This window comes from Sorex araneus, chromosome 2 (assembly GCF_027595985.1).
Source record: "Sorex araneus isolate mSorAra2 chromosome 2, mSorAra2.pri, whole genome shotgun sequence".
Lineage (NCBI taxonomy): Eukaryota > Metazoa > Chordata > Mammalia > Eulipotyphla > Soricidae > Sorex > Sorex araneus.
This window is the reverse complement of record NC_073303.1, coordinates 37,789,703-37,812,752: the sequence shown is the minus strand read 5'-3', so window position 1 is coordinate 37,812,752 and position 23,050 is coordinate 37,789,703. Positions and strand designations below refer to the sequence as shown.

General features: G+C 46.9%; 1 pseudogene; it reads right to left on the bottom strand.

Moving 5' to 3' along the window:
- Window positions 1-948: 948 nt before the first annotated feature.
- On the bottom strand, window positions 949-4,088 carry LOC129401659 (patr class I histocompatibility antigen, A-108 alpha chain-like; annotated as a pseudogene).
- Between the last annotated feature and the right edge of the window lie 18,962 nt (window positions 4,089-23,050).

The window sequence follows — 23,050 nt, the reverse complement described above, 5'->3', positions numbered from 1 at the left end:
GAGACACTGTCGTATTCATGTGGCCTCAACCGACATGCCATGCTGTGGCAGCTACAATGTCTAGTCCGAATGACATCAATGTCACCTCCACTTTTCTCACAAATGCTTCTCATTTTACCTCCCTCCCACACTGGCACCCCACAGCACACAGCACTTTCTCTGTTAGGAAAAGAGGAGCTTGGGCTCACAGATCCCATTTCCTAACCCCTAAGTTTGAAGGTAACTGAGAGTAGTTTATAAATCCATGAAATTAGATCACAGACAGCGCTGAGACTCCTAGAGCTTTAGGGTTGGTGGGTGGGAGGCCTGAATTCCAACATGGCAAGTCTGAACACTGGTCTCCTGATACTACAGACACTCCTGTGTGCAGGGGCCATGCTAGGCCTTGAGGGGTCAGTGAGAGGCAAATGCCTCCTGATGCTCAGAGATGGGGACACACACTGAGAGAATGAGCTGTGACTGTGTGTACAAGAGAACAGGCGCCTCCTGCACAGAAACAACAAATAAACACCCAGATGGAGCTGAGGAGCAGATGCAGGCCTGAGCCTAGACTGACCAGCACAGAAGTCCTCGCTGCTCACGGTCCTGGGACAGGATGAAGCCGGGTGTGACCTGAGTCCCTGTGATCAAGGGCCTGTGGGATGAGGTGCTACTGAGGGACCAGGACAAGGAGCAGGAGAAATGACTCAGACAGATGAATGACCACATCAAGCCCACAATGACTGAGACAGAGACAGACTGGGCACACCTCTGTCCCCTCCCATTCCCTCATAGCCTCTCTGGTCACAGGTGGGACAGACTAAAATCAAAACAGAAAACACAGGAAGATATCTAGATTTTTTATCTCAATTAGAGAGAGGGATTTCTTTTATTAACCACTCAACCCCACAAAACAGGAATTATAAAAATGCCAATCAGATGCTGATTTCAGTAAGGGAGAAACATTCTTGAAAACAAGAAGCTAACACAGATGGAGACGGCTGAGTCCTGTCTCTGCTGGCACAGCCCAGAGCATCAGGGGAGAGAACGCAGGTCAGTGTGGAGGGCCCAGTGGGCAGGGGTGGGCCAGTCTCCCCCCTCACAGTATGTGACAGGACACAGACATATTCAGGTCCTGGGGCAGAAGGAGAATCAGCAGTTCTTGACTCAAAATTTTGGGATGTGATGAAACACAGTGGGGCAGCTCTCTCACACTGTGAGAGAAAAGAATGAAGACTCAGGTGAGTGACAGAAGTGGAGACATCCTGAGCAAGCTCCCACATCCCTCTCAAAGAACCCCCAAACCCAGTCTAGTTCCCTCTGGCTAATCCCACACACTAGGGTTCAAGAGAGACTCATCAGAGCCCTGGGAACTGTCGCTGTCTGGGGAGGAAAAAATAGGCCAAGGTCAGAGCCCCAGGGGGTGGGACTAGAGGAGGAACTAGGGGTGCAGGAGCTCCTTGGGCTCCAGTCTCTGTCCCCAGGATTCCAGGGCCCCAGCCCTGCCCACATTTACTTGCAGCCTGAGTGTACTGTCCTCCTTCCTCACCTGTGGGAAGGAAACACCCCAGAGAAGAGCGGGGAGAGCACTGGGTCCTGAGGCCACAGAGCAGCTCTCTAGTCCCGGAAACCCTAGGAAGCATCAGAACTCTGAAGACTGAGGGCAAGACCAGGAAACATGCAGGAAGGAGACGATCCAGGACTGACCAGTCTCTCCTGGCAGTCTGTGCTCACAGGGACAGTCCCAGTGACCTGGGACCCTGGGAACCAGGTTCATCCCCAGCTTATGGAGGTGAAAGTGTCTTTCCTGAGCAAACATGAGAGCGGCAAACACAGGGGAGTGTGAGCAACAGCACAGGGGCAGGTGGTGCTTCCGCTAATGAGGCAGGAGAGCTAATATGGGGGGAGACCCCCAAAGTGGGACAAAACTCAAGACTTGCCATTAAGGACAGATACCCCCCCAACCACCCACCATCTTACCTGAGCGCTTCCTCCTGCTGATCACAGCTGCCAACACAGCTCCAGTGACCACAGCCCCGAGGAGAGCCAGGCCGACAATGATGCCCAAAGTGAGGTTGGTGGGCTGAGAAGGGGGCTCTGGGAAGGGAGGAAGGAGAGGGTCTGACCCCAGCCCCAGCCTGACCCACAACAGTTCCCCAGAGGGGCCAACCTTGATTCCCTGAGAACAGGCTCTGTGCCCCTCCCCCTCCTCACCCCATGTCAGGGTGACAGGCTCCGGCAGTCCCTGGTGCTGCACACGGCACTGTATCTCTGCTCCTCTCCAGAAGGCACCAGCACAGCCGCCCACTTCTGGAAGGTTCCATCCCCTGAAGGCCTGGTCTCCACCAGCTCTGTGTCCTGGATCAGGTCCTCCCCATCACGCTGCCAGGTCAGGGTGATGTCGGCAGGGTAGAAGCCCAGGGCCCAGCACCTCAGGGTGACCTCCCGGTCAGAGAAGGGGTGGTGGGTGATGTGGCTTCTGGGGGCTTCTGAGGAGGAACAATGAGAAAATTCAAACCTTGCGTCACTTCCACGATAGGTTGAACAGGATAATTGGTTTCGAACAGAAGGTAAAAATTCAGACACAAAGTTGGCTGGAGAAACTGGATAAAATCCTAATTCCTTGGAAACTTCTAGAACAGGGTTTGGGAAGGAGGTTCGGGTCTCTCAGGAGACACTGACTCTGTCCTGCCCTGGGTGGAGGGTGAGTGACTGAGAGAAGCAGGAGTCAGAGCTGAGACCTGAGAGAGTTCACAGGTGGCTGCCGGGTACCAGGGAAGCCATATTCGTTCTTTCAGACAAGTTCGCCCCTCCCCCCATGCTCCCACACTGAGAAACTTCTCAGCCCTGTGGACACAGGGTGGCCTGAGGGGAGGGCGGGTCTCTGTGGTACAGAACATGGAAACCAGGCGGGGCCGTCCCTCTCCTGACTGAAGAAGGGGCGCTGTTCGGACACTGAACCCCACTTTGTACCCCGTTGTGGGGAGTCGACCCTCCCCCTGGTGGTCAGGGGTCGTCAACACCGGGACCCGGTACCTGCGCGCAGCAGCATGTCCTTCCCGTGTTCCAGGTATCTCCTCAGATACTGCACACACCTGCCCTCCAGGTAGTTCCTTGTGTACTCAGCCTGACCCGCCTGCTCCCACTTGCGCTGGGTTCTCCAAGCCTGCGTGCCCGCCGCCGCCGTCCAGGAGCGCAGGTCCTCGTTCAGGGCGAGGTAGTCGGCGCCGTCGTAGGCGTCTTGACTGTACCCGCGCAGGAGGCGCCCGTCGGACCCCACGTCGCACCCGTACATCACCTGGAGGGTGTGAGAGTCTGACCCGCCCGCACAGATTAAGTCAGAACCGAAAACGAAACCGGGGCCCGGTCCCCGCGGCGCCTCCCGGTCAAGGGTCCGGGGCGGGTCCCTCAGCCTCGGGGACGCTCGGACCCGCCTCGGGGCGACCCGGCCCGTCCCCGTGTTGGCTCGTCCCTGCCTGGCAGCGCTCACTCGCCTCGCTCTGGTTGTAGTAGCCGCGCAGGGTGTTCAGGTCCACCCGGAAACCCTGTGCGTTGCCCTTGGCTCTCCGTGTCTCCTCCTCCCAGTACTCGCGTCCCTCCTGCTCCACCCACGGCGCCCGCGGCTCCATCCTCGGACTCGCCGAGTCGCTGTCGAAGCGCACGAACTCCGTGTCGTCCACGTAGCCAACGGCGATGAAGCGGGGCTCCCCGCCGGGCCGGACACGACGGTGTCGAAATACCGCAGGGAGTGGGGGCTTGGGGGAGGGGAAGGGGTGAGACCCGGCCAGACCGGCCACCCCGCGCGCCCCAGGGCCAGGGTGAGGGAAATAGAGGGGGCTCGGGAGACGGGAAGGGGGGAGGGACCGAGAAGGGCGAGATTTAGGGGCGCGGGGGGAGTTGGTGGTTGGGGGGACAAGGAGGAACATTTGGGGGCATCCGGGCAGGGAACCGGAGAAACTCCTTCTCGGGGTCCTGCACATCAGTGCCTGGCAGTCCCCACCCTTCCCCCCGCAAGGAACTCCCCTCCCGACCCCGCCCTCACCCGCCCGGGTCTGGGTCAGGTCCAGGGCCCCCGAGAGCAGCAGCAGGAGGGGTCGCAGCTGCCACATACTGAAGGAGGCAGGCGGGTTCGGACTCCCTCGCGAGTTCCCTCAGTTTATAACCGGGAGGGTCGCGGACACTGATTGGCTGATCTAGACAGCGATGCCCAATGGGAGTGTGGATTGGGGACGCGTCAGAAGTATCCGGACAGAAGGCGTTGACACAGGTTGCAGAGGGAGAAGTGAAACTCTGGGGAGATGAGGAATCCCCAGGCCTGATCTCCCGCCCCCAATACCACCCTGGGGACACTGAGAGCCACACCTGGGACCTGGGACTTCGCCCTCTCACCTGCTCCCTCATCTGATCTTTGTCTCACTGTGTCTCGTGTCCTGGGCTGAGACTTTTCGATTTTCCATGGTTTTCATCTCGCCACAATCTTACAAGTTCCTGAGGACCCAGAGATGCTTCTGTGCCTTCAGGTTATGCCTGTCAGTGTTTGCCTTGAGAGGAATCTGAGTTAGAGACCCTTTATTGTTGGTTGTGCCTTTTTTTTTCTTTTTGCTGCACCAGGCAGCTCCCAGGAGTAACTCCTGACTCTGTGCTCAGGGATCACTCTTGGCAGGTTCATTGGACCATATGTGGTGCCCTGGATCAAACCCGTGGTGGCCACATGCAAGGCAAGCACCTTACCTTCTGTACTATCTCTCCTGCAGAGTTAAAGCCTGAAAATGACTTCAACGGGATAATATCAACAACAGGTTAATGCTAACAAGAAGTCTTTTGTGAGAGGGCAAGGGGTCATACCCAGTGATGCTCACTGGCTCTGTACTCAGGAATTACTCTGGGCAGCGCTCTGGGGAACATATGGGATGCAGGCAATGGAACCTATTTCTAAAAAAAAAAAAAAAAATAAGAAGAAGAAGAAGAAGAAGAAGAACCTATTTCTGGCAAGGTGGAAGGCAAGGTCCTTACATGTTATACTATTTCACCAGCCCTAGAAAGTTTTTTGAAGAAAAATCATATTGGATTTTTGACAGGGACCAGCCCCAGCTGAGCAGGCCTGATCCATGGAAGCCATGAGGACTAAGAAAGAGGCAGGAATGGGAGCGAAAATCATGCAGTGAGGGGCTCACAGCCTGTGGACTGAGGCCTGACTCTTCTCCATGAATCAAATTTATTACTTAAGATCCATAATCATCAGAACATTATTTGTGCAAATGCCAAGAATTATATGTAATATAATATTTATATATAATATAAAGATAGACTTTTACACATCCAAGGGCCTTAGTTCATGGGGAAAAACATCTTTGTAATGGGCTTTCTCAAGGGATGATTCTTTCTGGAGTGGATGTAGAGATAGAGCAGATACATAACCCTCCCCTACCCTCCCCACTTGCCAATGCAACATTCCATCTCTGGTGCAAGTATTCTGGGTTGAAAGGTTCCATTAAGGTCCCATAAAGTTCCCATAAAGAACCAAGGGGTCCCACAAGAACCTCTTCTCCATCTCCTTTATTTATCTAGTCCCCAACAGTTTTTTTTTTCATAAGAATAGAAATGGTCCAGTTCTTCATGTAATCTTGAGAGGAACGCCAAGCTCTAAATCTTCCATGTAGACCAGTCAGGGCTGGGCTCTGGGCCCTCCTCAGAATGGGGTTGGGCATATTCCCCGAACACCCCAGCCACCCTCCCCTGCCCAGGGCCAACAGCGCCCACCCACACGCAAAGTTTCAGGCATAGAAATGGCCCAGCTCCACACCTGAACCTCATCAAGCTGCCAAGCCACTAAATGCTTCCAGCTTCTGGAGCGACACCACATTTCAGAGTAGTTTGAGCCACCTTACCTCAGCCCAGTAGGAAAACAGTAGATTTGACAAAAATGTTGCATAGGATATTGCAAACCATAGTGTCCAAAAGGAGAGTGTGTAGGTGTGTGTGTGTGTGTGAGAGAGAGAGAGAGAGAGAGAGAGAGAGAGAGAGAAGCAAAGCACCTTCCATAGTGGCAGAAAGGGGGTGGGGAGTGGGGAATGGTGGGAGGGACCCTGGGGACACTGGTGCTGGAAATGTCCACTGGTGCAGGGATGGTGTGGGAATACTGTGTGACTAAAATCCAGTTATGAACAGCTTTGTCAGGGACTATCTCACAGTGATGCAATAAAAACATAAACAAATTGTCGAGTCGAAGCCCCCAAGCTCAGTGAGCAAAGATAGTAACACTGAAGCTCAGAGGCACAAACACCCAGGAAACACTCAGACACGCAGCATTGTGAGATAGAGCAATGATCACAGATTGATTCCTATTGTTGTATTTCCTGATAATTTTTCCTGTAAAAAAATAAATTATTGTGTGCCCCCTACGGGGTCAGGCTTGTGGGTGACAGGAAATGCCAGTGTGTGTGACCAAAATAATGAGCAGCACAGCCAAGTGTGCTCAGACCACAGCTGCCATGTGCAACCTCAGAGACAGAGCGTGTGTGCAACCTCAGAGAGCCAGGCCACCGGTTCAATCTCAGGGAGCCAGTCCATCTGTACGACATCAGAGCAAGTTCCCCTGTGCAACCTCAAAGAGCTAGAACTCAAGTGCCATCTTGTTCATCCCAGCAAGAAATGCCACTATAATGAAATTATTTAATGCTGGAATAATTTTATGTTGTAGCATGTGTTGTAACAAGCATGTGTTGAACTAAATTTCTTTGTGTCTGCTTACGAGTCTGGCTGAGGGGCTAGGTGGGAAACTGGGGACTTTGGTGAAGGGACGGTCACACTGGTGGTGGAATTGGCTTTGGAACATGGACTTCCTGAAGCAACTGTGAAACAAACAACTTTGTAAACCATGGTGCTTGCAGAAAGTCTCCCCTCAAAAAAAAGTGCTTCAGAGGTTAAGAGGTTCATGGGGCCGGAGCGATAGCACAGCGGGTAGGGCGTTTGCCTTGCATGCGGCCGACCCGGGTTCGATCCCCGGCATCCCATATGGTCCCCCAAGCACCGCCAAGAGTAATTCCTGAGTGCAAAGCCAGGAGTAACCGCTGAGCATCGCTGGCTGTGACCCAAAAAGCAAAAAAAAAAAAAAAAGAGGTTCAGGCAGCCGGGTTCTGTGTGGCACACACGGGCCTCAGAGCACCACAGGTGTGGCACTGGAGAACCTGGAGTCGAGCAGAGGCCTTCTGAGCACTGTTTGGAAGTCCCCACCCCAAAATAGGAAGGAAAAAGGACAAAACTAATTCAAACATAAATGGTGCTGTGGAAGAGTGAATCCTTTACATTCTATGTATGCAAAGTTGTAGGATGACATTACTTTAGGATGACATTACTCAAAGTGTCTTCTCTGTCTCATCAGGAGCTAACTGAATTTTCATATTTTCTCCTGCCTTTAATATGTCATTTAAATGACATATGGAAATAATAAGCTTTATCCAAATATGTAGGGCAACAATTGTATCAGTTATGAGCAGTAATTATGAGGGTAAAACTCTGTTGTTTCAAGAAATGGGGATACATGAATATTGGAACCTAAAGCCTTATAGATGTATTAGGATTCTGAAATCACATGTTTAATATCCATTTGGTAAAAATAAAATTTCAATTTGGTAGGTGAGATATGGACTCAAGTCTGGTGTGTTAATGAGGATCATAAATGGATGCGGTCAGAGGGAATCCAGGCTCCCATGGGTGAGCCCGGGGCTCCCTTTGGGCACCCAGTGTGGGAGACATGAGACAGCAGGTGGGAGAGGACCTGGGGCTGACAGTGGGGTAACTTGGAAGCGTTTGTTTTTATTTATTTAGTGTCTCTTTAAGGGTCCAATCCTGTTCAAAGATGAGGGGACCTGGGACAGGGCAGGACCATTGCTGCCCTGCCCCTCCCCGGGGGAAAAGAGCATCCAGGTCCTGATGAGAGAGTGGGGAGATGATGGAGCTGTTCTCTCCTCATGCTCTGCTTATACGGGGTGGAAATGATATAGGGACCAGACAGATTGGAAAGTGAATAAGGTGATTTCCTCGCTCACCACTGACCAGAGTTCTATCCCTGACACTCCATATAGTCGAACCCCACCAGGACTAATCCCTGAGTACATACAGACGTTACCCAAACTCCAAAAACCAGAATAGAATATAAGGTAAACTCATCATCTGAGCATGGCGATGGGGAGGGACTGACTGGTTGGCAGAGGGAGGAGGAAGTGGGGCAGCGCTCAGAGGTGAGAGAGTGACTGACTGGGAAGGACTGGACTCTGCTGGGCTCAAAGACCCACATGGGACAGCAGGACAGGGCTTGGAGCAGACTGGTGGAATGTGCAGAAAAGCTGGCAAAGGTGCGAGGGTGCAGTTACTGTCACTAAGGGAACATAGACCTTTGCCCCCCGTCTCAGGAGCTGTTATCTGTGGAGCTCCCGCAGGGTCTCTCCCTTTCTTGGTATCTGCTCGTTTGGAGCAGGGTGGGGGAACTACACCCTGCTGTTCTCAGGGTTACCCCAGACTCTGTGCTTGGGGGCTGCTCCCAGGGGTGCTCAGGGGTCCCCGCAGTCTGGGTGTTATAACAAGCAAATTGAACTAAATTTTACAATATGTGTTGCAACAAGCTACCTCCCAAATCTGGAAATCTGGAAACTCAAGGCCAAGGGCTGATGCCACCAGGCTGCACAGGCCTTGCTCCCCTTCTCTGGGTCTTTTCATTCTCCCATCAGTGTTAAGGGGTCTTATTCTAGTTGGAAAAAGAATTTTGGTATCTTTTCTCCTGGGGGGTATGATGCCACAAACAGGTCAACCTGTACCTGTGGGGCAAGTGCATTAGCAGCCTGATGATGTCTTCAGGCTTCCTGACACCCTAAAATTGCCGTTGTGCATTAGGCTGGATCCCAACAACTTGGACCATGTTTACCAAGGAATTAAACAGTCAAAAGTTAGGTATGTGGGAGCCACACGCACAAACCACCTCTCACTCAGCTATATAAGCTCATTTATTGGCCTTATCTCAGAGACCCAAGATAAATCTCAACAGAGACCAAAAGCCACAATTAATCTCGCATCCATACATCTTGGACTCCAGCATGCTGAACTGCTGGACTCTGCTGGGCTTAGAGACCCACATGGGGCAGCAGGAGAGGACATGGAAGAGACTAGAGGAAAGTGTGACAAAGTAGCCACAGACATGAGGCTACAGTTACTGTCACTAGGACACACAGACCTTTCCCTCATGTCTCAGGTCGCTGTTTCCTGTGGAGCTGGTGTGGGATCTCGCTCCCTTTCTCTGTCTGGTCATTTGGTGCTGGGGGTACTACACCTAGCTGTGTTCAGGGTCACTCCAGGCTCTGTGTCTGGGGGCTGCTCCCAGGGGTGCTCAGGGGACCTCGCAGTCTGGGTGAGCCAGGGCTGGCAGCACACACAGCCTGCGCCCCAGCCCCTTGAGCTAAGGCACCTCACTGGCCCCTGGGCATCTTGTAAGGGCTGATGCTTTTAAGAAGGTGCTTTAAAAGATTCTTTTATTGCTGATTTATTTCTGTCCCTTCCTTCCTTTTGTTGTCACTGCTGTTGGTGCCTTCACCGGTGTCACACACTTGGTTGTGATGCTTGCTCGGTCACACACTTGCAGTGCTCACATACTTTTAGTTTTGGTGCTCTGAAAGTAACATCATTTAGTTGTGGAGCTCCTGCACACTTGGTTGTGGTGTTAAAGATAGAGCCCTTCTTTGTTATGGGGCCGGGATCACACAGTGCCACCGGGACCACATGAGGCATGTGGGATGCCCTCGTATCTGCAGGTCAGGCCGCCTACACTGAGCAACATTCCAGACACTCAATCTAGCCTCCCCTTCTAGACAGGAAAGCTAAGCTAGTTCCGTGAGGTTGGGGATGTGGCTCAGTGGTGAAGCATGTGCCTTCCATGTATGCAGGCAGGGTTCCATCCTGGCAGTGCAAAAACAAATAAAATTTAGTTCAGTGAAAGGTAATGATCTGAGACTAGAATGCAGTATCAGAATTTGAGTATAATCTAGCAACTGTTTTCTAAGTATCAGAATATTTAAAGTATTGAAAGTAATGTTTAAAAATTATTCACATCCATCATCATCATCATCATCATCATCATCATCATCATCATCATCATCCCATTGATTGTCAATTTTCCTGAGCGGTCTCAGTAACGTCTCCATTTGTCCTAGCCCTAAAATTTTAGCAGCGTCTCTTTACTTGTCCTTCCCAATGGTGCTGCATTGGAGGCTCTTTCAGGTTCAGGGGAATGATATCCATCATTGTTACTAATTTTGGCATATATGAATATGCCACAGGGAGCTTGCCAGGTTGTCCCATGGGGGCAAGAAACTCTTGGTAGCTTGCCAGGTTCTCCCAGAGGGAGAACTAGGCTATAAGATGTTGCTTCCAGGAGCTTGGTTTCATAGTCTCTGGATGTTGGCTGTTGGTGGGATTATATGGCACCGGGGGCAATTTCTGGGTGTGACCGCCTAGTTACTGGAAAATGGGGAATCTGGGCAAAAGAGGCCCAGTCCCGATCCGAGATCTCAGCCCCGGGTTCTGCACACCTGGGTTACTCTGCTGGTTCCTTCACGTGTGAGGCTCATCTGAACGTGTGGAGAGGGGCCTTGAGCGTGGCTGCCTGGATTTTGTGAGAACGAGAAAGGTGTCACCCCTTGTAACATTCTGGTTGGCTATAAAGCTGTCTACCGTTTGTGCTTTGACTTGGCCATGTTCTATGTTCTCCTCTCTCTGCTAATGATCAAAGTGAAGAGCAGCAGTGATCCGAGAGCTCCAGTGCACAATGGGTAAGCTTTGTAATCAGTCCCCAGTATGAAAATCTGGTCATCTTTTCTCAGTAATTTTAAATCTTTTTTTAAATTTTATTGAATCACTATGAGATAGTTACAAGCTTTCATGTTTGGGTTACAATCTCACAATGATCAAACACCCATCCCTCCAGCAGTACACATTCCCCAACACTGATATCCTGGGTATACCCCCCTTTTCCCACCCTACCCCTGCCTCCATGGTAGATAATGTTCCCCATACTCTCTCTCGACTTTTGAGCATTATGGCTTGCAACACAGACACTGGGAGGTCATCATGTTTGGTCCATTATCTACTTTCAGCATGCATCTCCCATCCCAACTGGTTCCTGCAGCCATCATTTTCTTAGTGATCCCTTCTCTATTCCATCTGCCTAATTTTAAATCTATCTAAAGATATTTTAAAGTGTAGCAACAGTGGAGCAACATAGAAACTTCAGGTTTTACGCCCTTAATATAAAATACCACTCTTAGTTTGAATGTTTTTAGTTTAACTTCATTTTATTTTTTTCCCTATAAATTAAAATTTTTGTACTTTCTAATTTATTTTATGTTTTTATTTTGGACCACATTCAGCAGTGATCAGGGCTTACTCCCGGCTCTGTGCTTGGGGACACTTCTTGCAGGGCAAGGGGAAACTGTCTGGGGTGCCCGGAGGTTGAACCTTGGTTAGCAAAGCCAGTGCCCTTCCTGCTGTTCTCTCCTCGAGCCCCTGAACTTTTTCTTCTCAGCATACACTACTGAAGACTGGAAGAAAATATTTTGAACATTCATAACCATCTTTATTGTTTTATTTTTAAATTCTCAAAAATACAGAATGGGGCCTAGTTTCTTTTATCTGTGTTCTATACTTTTCATTATACATCTTTCACTACGTCCCCCTGTTTCCACTAGGTGTAAGCCCTGAGAATGGCCAGGTGTGACACCAAAATAAAGAAACAAAATTGAATGTTTCAGACAAACCTGCAGAACAGCCCACAGTGTTCTTTCTTAAAAAACAGTGTGGGATAGAGGAAAAGAAAAATTTTGACTCTTTGGGTAGTAGGTTGGGAAATGGCAAGAAAATGCAAAAAACAAAAATAATATAACGACATGGTGGATGGTATTTGGCACTTTAGTGGTGGTGAGATGCAGTGACTGTAGATTAACACTACATATATCACCTTAACTACAGCAGTCTACCGCAGTAAGTGTTTGTATGTATAAAATAAAACATGTGTCTTCAACAGGAGAAACTGATGAACATGTCTAATTAGGGGGTGAGGGTGATAATTGTTAGTGATGACCAAGTGGCCCCTTCACTCCCTGAAGTGCTGTTGAGAATGACACTGTGTGTCTGTGGGGTCCCCACATCCCTAGCCTTGGCCACCACAACTGAGGGGCTTTCTCCGATGTATAGCAGAGCAGATTCCTTACAATTCCAAGAGAAGGAGAGTCCGAGACCCGATTCAGCTGGAGGCGCCTTCGGGAGACATGACTAGGACCTCACTCGGGGTGCATGATCCTGGGGTGGGATCCTAGGAGAGAAAAGATAACAGCAACAGCCAAATACAGTGTGGGGAGATTCGTGATACTGTCCTGACATGGACTTATCAGCTGTAGAAATGTGGTAGCGATAAAAGATGAAGAATGTTCCTAAGAAAAGGAACAGGGAGTGGAAGGAAAATTACCTTGCAGTTTCTAGGTTTGGCATCAAGAGGCCGTGGGACCATGATGGAACCTCAGACCCAGCACAAGGCCGCAGAGGTTTCCCTTCTGCAACTCTCTGCCCGGCTCCCGAGCCTGACCTCAGGACCGCTCTGAAGGCACCTTCATCCCATGGATGTCCTCCTCCAGGTCAGCATCTCAGCCTGAGTCAGACCATAGTCCCGCCCCTGCAAAGTAGGAGCGAGCAGAGCAGCAGCGCCCCCGTGTGGCCATAGCGCTGAAAGACAACTCAGTCCAAATTGTGCTTCCTAGCAGGGAGCTCTCCAGGGCTCCCAGCAACAGGACAGGCTATGCACACTAGGGGGCGCCCTATCCGGCGTCAGGTGCTGTGTCTGAATAGTTTCCCTAAACATACTCACATGTAACTGTGAGCACTGGCTTCACGTGTGATTAAGCAACATGTACATGACAGACCTTTGTTAATATTGTAAACGGCAAATCTTAATCAGTATTTTTTAATTAAAAAAATGCAACAACAATAACAACAACAACTTCAGTTCATAACTGCTGCTACCCAGACCAGAGTGAGCCCCAGAAGCATACTGGAGCCCTCACGGTGCTGAGATGAGATATTGACCTCCAGTCTCTGTCACTTACTCCTGCTGCTGCTGATTCCACGGGAATCAATTCTAAATCCTAAATTTCCATCCCTGGATGAAGTGGAGGATAAAAGAGGTTAAAAGCCCCAGGGCCCTGGACTGGGAATATACAGGGAGTGTTTCATTAAAAAAAGTGAAGCAGGGAGGAAATAGTGACTCTAGGGGATGGAGGCCAAATAAAGTGGAGAGGGAAGAAGCAGAGGGAAGGGGCAGGGCAGGGCTAGTTAGTGGACACCTGTAGGAAGGGATGGGTTTGTGAGGATCAGGCACAGGGAGCAATGGGTAGGGGAAATTTTGTTGCCTGGAGGGTAATTATTAGAGCAAGAGTTCGCTTGGTAATTGACTGGAAAACTATAGTTAACTTTCAGGCATTTCCCCACACTTTGATTCCCCATACTTTGAGTTATGTCAGATAACTCAAACACACAGGGAAGAGTAGAGGATAGAGGAAAGGAGAGGAAGGGAAGGGAAGGGAAGGATAGGGATGGGAAGGGAAGGGAAGGATAGGGAAGGGAAGGGAAGGGAAGGATAGGGAAGGGAAGGGAAGGGAAGGGAAGGGAAGGGAAGGGAAGGGAAGGGAAGGGAAGGGAAGGGAAGGAAGGGAAGGGAAGGGAAGGGAAGGGAAAGGAAGGGAAGGGAAGGGAAGGGAGTGGGGGAGGGGAGGGGAGGGGAGGTCTATGGTTTCTTTCTGCATGCACCCTTTCTAAAGGGCACGGGAAAAATAACTTAAGGAGCGAGGGATGGTAAGATGACTATGGGTCTATTTTAAAATCTCAGTTTAAAATTCAAGATTATAAATAAATATAATTTATATTTATATTTTTACATATTCTCTTGCCCGCACACCTGGCTGTCTTCCCCGGGGGTTCTCGGACGGGATGGGCTCCAGCTTCCCTTCCTGCCCCGAGCAGAGCTCCCGGCAGCCGAAGACCACCAGAACCTATCTACAGCCATGCCTAAGGCTCCTCTCCACACGTTCAGACGCCTCATGCATGAAGGTACTCATGCATGATGGGTGTGTAATCCCATCAACGGCCAACATTCAGAGACTTAAAAGCAAGCTCCCAGAAGTGATATTTTATAACCTACTTCTCCCTCTGGGAGAAACTAGTAAGCTACTGAGAGTTTCCTGCCCACATGGGACAGCCTTGCAAGCTTCCCATAGTGTATTCATATGCTAAAGCCAGAAACAAACTGGATCTCATTCCCCTGACCCTGAAAGAGCCTCCAATGCAGCACCTTTGGGAAGGCTGAGTGGAAAGAGGCCTCTAAATTCTCAGGGATAGGATGAATGGAGAGCTTACCGAGCCTGCTCAAGAAATTGATGATCTGGGGCTGGAGGGATAGCACAGCGGGTAGGGCGTTTGCCTTGCACGCGGCCGACCCGGGTTCGATTCCCAGCATCCCGTATGGTCCCCTGAGCACCGCCAGGGGTGATTCCTGAGTGCAGAGCCAGGAGTAACCCCTGTGCATCACCAGGTGTGACCCAAAAAGCAAAAAAAAAAAAAAAAGAAAAGAAATTGATGATCAACGGGATTTCATGATTGTGATCATGATCGTGAAATAAATATATCTTCAGTTGTTTTGGTTCCAAAGGAAAGAAGTGTCTTGTTTCCAAAGAAGGAGAATTATAGCTGACATTGGTAGAAAGATTGGTGTTGAAATATTAACTACAGTAACTATAAATCATGGCTCTTTAATAAACAGAAAAAAAATTAAAAGGAGAATCATCAGAGACGGTGAACTGGTTCCTCTTAGCTAGAGTTGTATCATCTCTGCGGGAGCAGCAAGCCCAGTCTAGGATCTCAATTGCAGTTTGGGGCTTATTTTCTCAAATTTCAAATGATACTGATTTTTTCTTCCTTTCTTCCTTTCTTCCTTTCTTCCTTTCTTTCTTTCTTTCTTTCTTTCTTTCTTTCTTTCTTTCTTTCTTTCTTTCTTTCTTTCTTTCTTTCTTTCTTTCTTTCTTTCTCTTCCTTCCTCCCTCCCTCCCTCCCTCCCTCCCTCTTTTCTTTTCTTTCTTTCTTTCTTTCTTTCTTTCTTTCTTTCTTTCTTTCTTTCTTTCTTTCTTTCTTTCTTTCTTTCTTTCTTTCTTTCTTTCTTTCTTTCTTTCTTTCCTTCCTTCCTTCCTTCCTTCCTTCCTTCCTTTCTTCCTTCCTTCCTTTCTTTCTTTCTTTCTTTCTTTCTTTCTTTCTTTCTTTCTTTCTTTCTTTCTTTCTTTCTTTCTTCTTTCTTTCTTTCTTTCTTTCTTTCTTTGCCACACCCATTGGTGCTACGGACTTTCTCCTGCTCTGTACTCAGGAATCAGTCCTGGTGGGCTTGGGGGACCATAAGGGTGCTAGGGATTGAACTCGGATAAGTTGTGTGCAGAGCAAACACCCTACCTGCTGCTCTGGACCCAAATGATGTTACACAGTCCATTTCATGCTAATATTAAAGTATCTGTAACAGTATATGAACATAAATGACCAATCATATATATCTTTTTTGCTGTTAGAACCATATTGACAGGAGGCGAGAAATGAACAAAGACTTTTTTGGTGAAGCATTCTGGAGCCTCTCACCAGTGTTAGAAAATGTCAGATGAAAGCAGAGTTATTGTGAGAGGGGTGTCAGATCTCTGCCCCCTGAGATAGAGCTTGGAGACTGAGATTTGGAGGGGAGAGATGCATGACCAGCCATTTTCTGGGACCCCAAGGAGCCGTGCACACCAAGGGGGATTGAGTGACACTGAGTGAGGGAGTCCCCCCCACCTCCACCGCCAGCTCTGGGTTGTCTTAAGACACTGAGTTCAGCCAACCAGCTCCCAGTGCTGAACAGGGAGGGACCCTCCAAAGTATTATGCTGCTCACAGCCGGCAGAGGCAGAGCACTGATCACCTCGTACAAACTCCTGTCCTAGTTGACATATGTTGTTCTAATTTTATTTCTAGCTAAGAGCTGTTGAGGAAAGATTATTAGAGTTGTTGCCAATTTGTAGATTAAACTTTGTGATCAACCACTTACACGCTCTGTAGGATGAAGCCACCTGTGTCAGACCTGTCACTCCAGTGCCCGAATCTCCATTTGATCTCTGTGTGTCTGTGATGGAAAGTGTCAGGGAGAGACAACACTCCCGCTGCTCTCCCACACTTTCAGCCTCTGTTTATGCTCCTGGAATGCTGGACAGTTCACTTGGCTCAGAGACAGAAGTCCTAGGTTTGCATCCATGTTTTGCCACTTACTGGCCTTAATGAGCTTACAATTGATTTTTCTTCATCTGATAATTAGAATGATTTGCAAAATCTTTGCTAGCTCAAATTCTAATATTTTCTAACAGCCATGATTTTCTGTCTTCTTTATTAATGTTAATTTTTCAGGACTGAACAGGGAAGCAAACTGCCAGGAGTGACAGTAAAACTTTACTGGAAGGAACTGTACTGACAGGAACCCTGTCTGAGCATGAAGAAGCCCCCAAAGTGAGCAGAGAAGTAGCTAAAGAAATTTTCATCACTTTTACTGAGAGCAGGAAGGAAACGTTGCTCCTCCTAATGTCAGGTGGGAGCTTATTCTCTACAGGTGTCCCAGCTCTCCAGGGACTGTCCTGGTGCTTTCTCCTGGAGCTTAAAGCACTCACAGGTATCCCTAGTGGTTGAACTGTTCTGGCCTCTGGAAGAAACAGAGTTTCCAGCACTTTGGACTGAGAGTTCAGAGTGAAGAGGAAAAAGGGACATGAATCTGCTGTGAGAGGCCCTGGCATTAGGTTCAACCTATTTTGGGCAAAAATGCTGCTCAGTGAGCCCATAAAGTTTTTTGTTGTCTGTTTTCACTGTAGTTAGTTAACATTGTTACAATAATACTAATTCTTATGCTTTCGGTATAGCATAAGAATATTCTTAGGTGGGGGCCGATCTCCGCCCAGATGTGACCCGAGCAGCCGCACGCAGGCAGCCATAATCCCGGAGGCCAACTAACTACTTTCGGCACCATTGGCTTCCTGCAGAAATGCCTCTAGACTGTGAACTAAGCTACAGCCCCATGCCGCCCTGGAGTGGAAAGATTTTTCTCTCTCAGCCTTTTCTTTCTCTGGTGGCGTTGTGGCAACCGCCATCTTATAAGGTCCACTAAACAGAGGTACAAGCTTGCAATGATGCAATTTCTGGCAGAAATTTCTCTGGACTTAGTTACTAAAATACCAGAAATCCTAAACTTCATATACTCTTCATTCTCAGCAATGGAAAACAAATTATCAAATGCTGCCTTTTTGGCAGGTATGATTTTGGGGGAAAATTCCAAATGATAATTGTGAGTTTTCTGTTGAAATATTGAATGTAATCAAAGTAAAGAGAAAGTAAAATGAAAATCACCAGCTGCACAGATGGGGAAGGGTGGGATGGGAGGTATACTAGGGTTCTTGATGGTGGGACATGTGCACTGGTGAAGGGATGGGTATTTGATAATTATGTGACTGAGACTTAAGCCTGAAAGCTTTGTAACTTTTCACATGGTGATTCAATAAAAATTTTTTTTAAAAAAGAATATCCTTGGGTGGGGCTCAAGTGATAGCACAGCGGGCAGGGCGTTTGCTTTGCACACGGCTGACCCAGGTTCGATTCCCAGCATCCCATATGGTCCCCTGAGCACTACCGGGGTGATTCCTGAGTGCAGAGCCAGGAGTAATCTCTGTGCATCGCCAGGTGTGACCCCAAAAGAAAAAAAATTTTGCGTGTTAGTCTCCCATTACGTTACTTTATATTCCACAAATGCGCGCAGTCCTTCTATGTCTGTCCCTCTCTTTCTTTTTTTTTTTAATTTTTAAAATTTTATTGAATCACCATGAGATAGTTACAAGCTTTCATGTTTGGGTTATAATCTCATAATGATCAAACACCCATCCCTCCAGCATTGCACATTCCCCATCACCAATATCCCCAGTATACCTCCTCTTCCCCACCCTCCCCCTGCCTCCATGGCAGACAATATTCCCCATACTCTCTCTACTTTGGGGCATTATAGCTTGCAACACAGACACTAAGAGGTCATCATGTTTGGTTCATTATCTACTTCCGGCATGCATCTCCCATCCCAACTGGTTCCTCCAGCCATCATTTTCTTAGTGATCCCTTCTCTATTCCATTTGCCTTCTCCCTTCTGCGAATGAAGCAGTCTTCCAGCTATGGAGCAATCCCCTTCACTCTTGTATCTACTGTCCTTGGGTGTCAGCCTCATGTGATGTTATTTTTGTTGTTGTTGGTTTTTTTTTTTGGCTTTTTGGGTCACACCTGGCGATGCACAGGGGTTACTCCTGGCTCTGCACTCAGGAATTACCCCTGGCCGTGCTCAGGGGACCATATGGGATGCTGGGATTTGAATCCGGGTCGGCCGCGTGCAAGGCAAACACCCTACCCACTGTGCTATCACTCCAACCCCTCATGTGATGTTATTTTATACTCTACAAATGAGTGCAGTCCCTCTATGTCTGCCCTTCTCTTTCTGATTCATTTCACTTAGCATGATACTCTTCATGTTTATCCATTTATAAGCAAATTTCATGACTTCATCTCTCCTAACAGCTGCATAGTATTCCATTGTGTAGATGTACCAAAGTTTCTTTACCCAGTCATCTGTTTTAGGGCACTCGGGTTGTTTCCAGATTTTGGATATGGTGAACAGTGCTGCAATGAATATATAGGTACAGATGTAATTTCTACTGTGCTTTTTTGCATCCTCAGGATATATTCCCAGAAGTGGTATTGCTGGGTCAAGTGGGAGCTCAATTTCTAGTTTTTGAAGGACTGTCCATATTGTTTTCCAGAAAGACTTGTTCCTCTCTTTCTAACTCATTTCACTTAGCATGATACTCTCTATGTCGATCCACTTATATGCAAATTTCATAACTTCATCTTTTCTCACAGTTGCATAGTATTCTATTGTGTAGATGTAACAGAGTTTCTTTAACCAGTCATCTGTTCTTGTGCACTCGCTATTGTAAACAGTGCTGCAATAAACATACAAGTGCAGATGTCATTTCTACTATACCTTTTTTGCGTCTCTAGGATATATTCCCAGAAGTGGTATCACTGGGTCAAATGGGAGCTCAATTTCTAATTTTTTGAGAAATGTCCATACTGTGTTCCAAAAGGGCTGAATCAGTTGGCATTCCCACCAGCAGTGGAGGAGAATCCCCTTATCCCCCCATCCATGCCAACACCAGTTGCTTTTGTTTTTTTGGATGTGGGCCAGTCTCTGTGGTGTGAGATAGTATATCATTGTTGTTTTGATCTGCATCTCGCTGATGATTAGTGATAAAAAGCATGTTTTCACATGCCCATTGGCCATTGGGATTTCTACTTTGAGAAAGTTTCTGTTCATTTCATAGCCCCAGTTTCGGATGGGATTGGATGTTTTCTTCTTGTGTAGTTCAACCAATGCCTTGTATATCCTTGATATTAATCATTATTAAATAGGTATTGGGTGAATATACTTCTGCATTCTGTAGACTGTCTTTGTATTCTGTTCACTGGTTTTTTTTAACATATATTTTTAATGGGTTTTTGGGTCACACCCGCGATGCTCAGTAGCTACTCCTGTCTCTGCATTTCAAAATTCCTCCTGGCGATCTTTGAGGTACCATATAGGATGCTGGGAATTGAATCTGGATCGGCTTTGTGCATGGCAAATGCCTTACCTACTGTACTATTGCTCCTTCTCCTGCTCATTTTTTCTTTTGAGGTACAGAAGTTTCTTAGTTTTAAGATAGTCCCATTTGTTTATCTCTGCTCCACTTGCTTGGTCAGTAGCATGTCATCTTTGAAGATACCTTTAACTTCCATGTCACAGATTCTGGTCTGATGTGAGGTCTTTAATCCATTTTCATCTGACTTTTGTGCGTGGTGTTAGGTAGAATCCTGAGTCCATTTTTTTTTTTTGCATGTAGTTGTCCAGTTTTGCCAGCACCATTTGTTAATGAGGCTTTCCTTACTCCACTTCACATTCCTTGCTCCTTATCAAAGATTAGATGATCATATATTTGAGGGTGTGTGTAAGGATATTCAACCCTGTTTCAATGGTCTGCTGCTCTGCCTTTGTTCCAACTCCATACTGTTTTAACTATTACCACTTTGTACTAGAGCTTGAGGTTGGGGAAGTTGATGCCTCCCATCTTCTTTTTCCCAAGAATTGCTTTAGCTCTTCATAGAGGTTTACTGTTCCATATGAATTTCAGGAGTGTTTGATCCACTTCTTTGAAGAATTTCATGGGTATCCTTATAGGGATCGCATGGAATCTGTACAATGTTTTGGGGAGTATTGCCATTTTGAGAATGTTATTTATCCCAATCTATGAGCAGAGATATGTTTTGATTTACTTGTATCCCCTTTCATCATTTTGTGAAGTAGCATTTTGTAGTCTCCTTTGTACAGGTCCTTTTCCTCATTAGTTAAGCTGATTCTGAGGTACTTAGTTTTCAGAGGCATGATTGTGAATGGGATTGCTTTTTTCATCTCGCTTTCTTCTCTCTCATTATTTGTGTGTAGGAAAGCCAAGGACTTTTGGGTATTGATTTTATGGCCTGCAACTTTACTATACAAGTTTATTGTTTCTAGGAGCCTCTTGGTAGAGGCTTTATGGTTCTCCAAATATAGTATCATATCATATGCAAATACTGAGAGCTTGATTTCTTCCTTTCCTATCTGCATGCCCTTAATATCTCTTTTCTTGCATAACTGCTATTGCAAGTTTTTCCAGTATTATATTGAACAGAAGTGGTGAGAGTGGGCATCCTTGTCTTGTCCCTGATCTTAGAGGGAAGGCTTTTAGTTTTTCCACATTGAAGATAATGCTTGCATAGGCTTGTGGCAGATGGTTTTGACTATATTGAGGAAAGTTCCTTCAATACCCATTTTGGTGAGAGTTTTCATCTTAAACGGGTGCTGGATCTTGTCAAATCCTTTCTCTGCATTTATTGATATGATCCTATTGTTATTTTTTCTTTTGTTGATATGATCAATTATGTTGACTGATATTCGAATGTTAAACCATCCTTGCATCCCTGGGATGAATCCCACTTGTTGTGGTGTATGATCTTTTTGATGAGTTGTTGGATTCTATTTGCTAATGTTTTGTTGAGGATCTTTGCATCCATGTTCATCAGGGATATGCCTGTAGTTTTCTTTTTTGTGGTTTCTCTGTTCGCTTTTGGCATTAGGGAGATATGTTCCTCATAGAAACTGTTTGGGAAATTTTCTTTTTCTTCACTTTCCTGGAAAAGCTTGAGAAGAACTGGCAATTGGTCCTCTTTAAATGTTTGGAAGAATTTGCTAGTGAATCAATCCGGGCCTGGGCTTTTGTTTTTGGGAAGACTTTTGATTACAGTTTCAATTTCCTTGATAGTAATAGGGCTGTTCAGGTATTCCAAAGCTTCTTGGTTCAGTCTTGGAAGATTATAGGAATCCAGGAATTTATCCATTTCTATTAGGTTCTCTTGTTTCGTGGCACAGAGATGTTCAAAGTAGTCTCTGATGATCCTTTTAATTTCTTTGTGTCTGTTGTGATGTTCCTGTCCCCCTTTTCATTTCCAATTCAATTTATTTGGGTTCTCTCTCTTTCTTTCTTTCTTTGTGAGTCTTGCCCATGGTTAATGAATCTTTTTATTTTCTCAAAGAACCAGCTCATTAGGATTGTTTTTGAGTTTCCATGTCATTAATTTCTTCTGTAAGTTTTATTATTTCTTTACTTCTGCCTGATTTGAACTCCTTTTGTAGGTCCTTCTCTAAGATCTTGAGCTGTGAAGTTATCTATCTGGGCGATTTCTTCCTTCCTGGCAGAAATGCTTGCAGAGCTATAAATTTTCCTCTTAACACAGCTTTAGCTGCATCCCACAGGTTCTGATAGCCCATGTCTCATTTTCACTTGTTTTCAGGTGTCTTTTGATTTTTCCCTTGATTTCCTCTCTGACCCATTTGTTGTTCAACATTGGGATGTTTAATTTGCAGGTGTTTCATTTGGTTCTTCTAGTCTGTGTGTGATAAACTTCTATCTTCAGTGCATTGTGGTCTGAGAAGATAGCTGATACAATTTTTATCTTCCTGATGCTATTGAGGTATGTTTTGTGACCTAGGAAGTGGTTTATTTTGGAGAATGTCCTGTGTGCACTGAAAAAGAATGTGTATTTGTTTGGGGGGTAGGGGATGTGATGTCCTGTATACATCTATTAGCCCTCTCACTTCTATTTCTTCATTCCTTCTTCCTTCAGCGTTTCCTTGCTGAGTTTTAATCTTGTTGATCTATCCAGAGATGGTAAGTGTGGGCGCTGGACTGAGCCATCAGAATGAGCCCATGTAGACGGCACTACACACAGGCAGGAACATAGGATCCATGAAAATGGGTGAGATTATTCCTGTGTCCTGACTGGTTTGGATGAAGCAGAACATCTTTTCCTTTAAGCTGTCTTCAGTAAATAATTTGTTTATTGAAAGAGTCAGTTTTTCTTTTTTCACAGAAGCCTGGTTTGTCTTTGACATGCATATTTCAGATGCTAGCCCAGCCTAGTCTTTGGGATATATATTCCAAATGCTTGCCTGGCTTTCTTCCAGCTGCAAACCCAGATGCTTGTAGTCCTGGAAAGGTTTTGGTTACAGTTTTGGTTCTGTATCTCTTTCCAGAACCCTAAATTCACTGATTTGCAGACACAAGGAAACAATACATGCCTTGCTACCTCAATGTTCTTTCTGTAACTTCTTTAATGACGTCACTGTATTGAGCCTTTTAGAGGTAGAATGGTAATAAAATAAGATCTCAGGATGATCTACCTTTTGTCACAGGATCTGAGCAACTCCTGGCCATACATGAAATATCATTTCTCTCGCGTCGCTTGTCTCAGACCCTCCGACTGAACAAACGTTCATTCAACAGAGTTGGTGGTGTTGAAGTCTCCAAGTAGCATTGTGT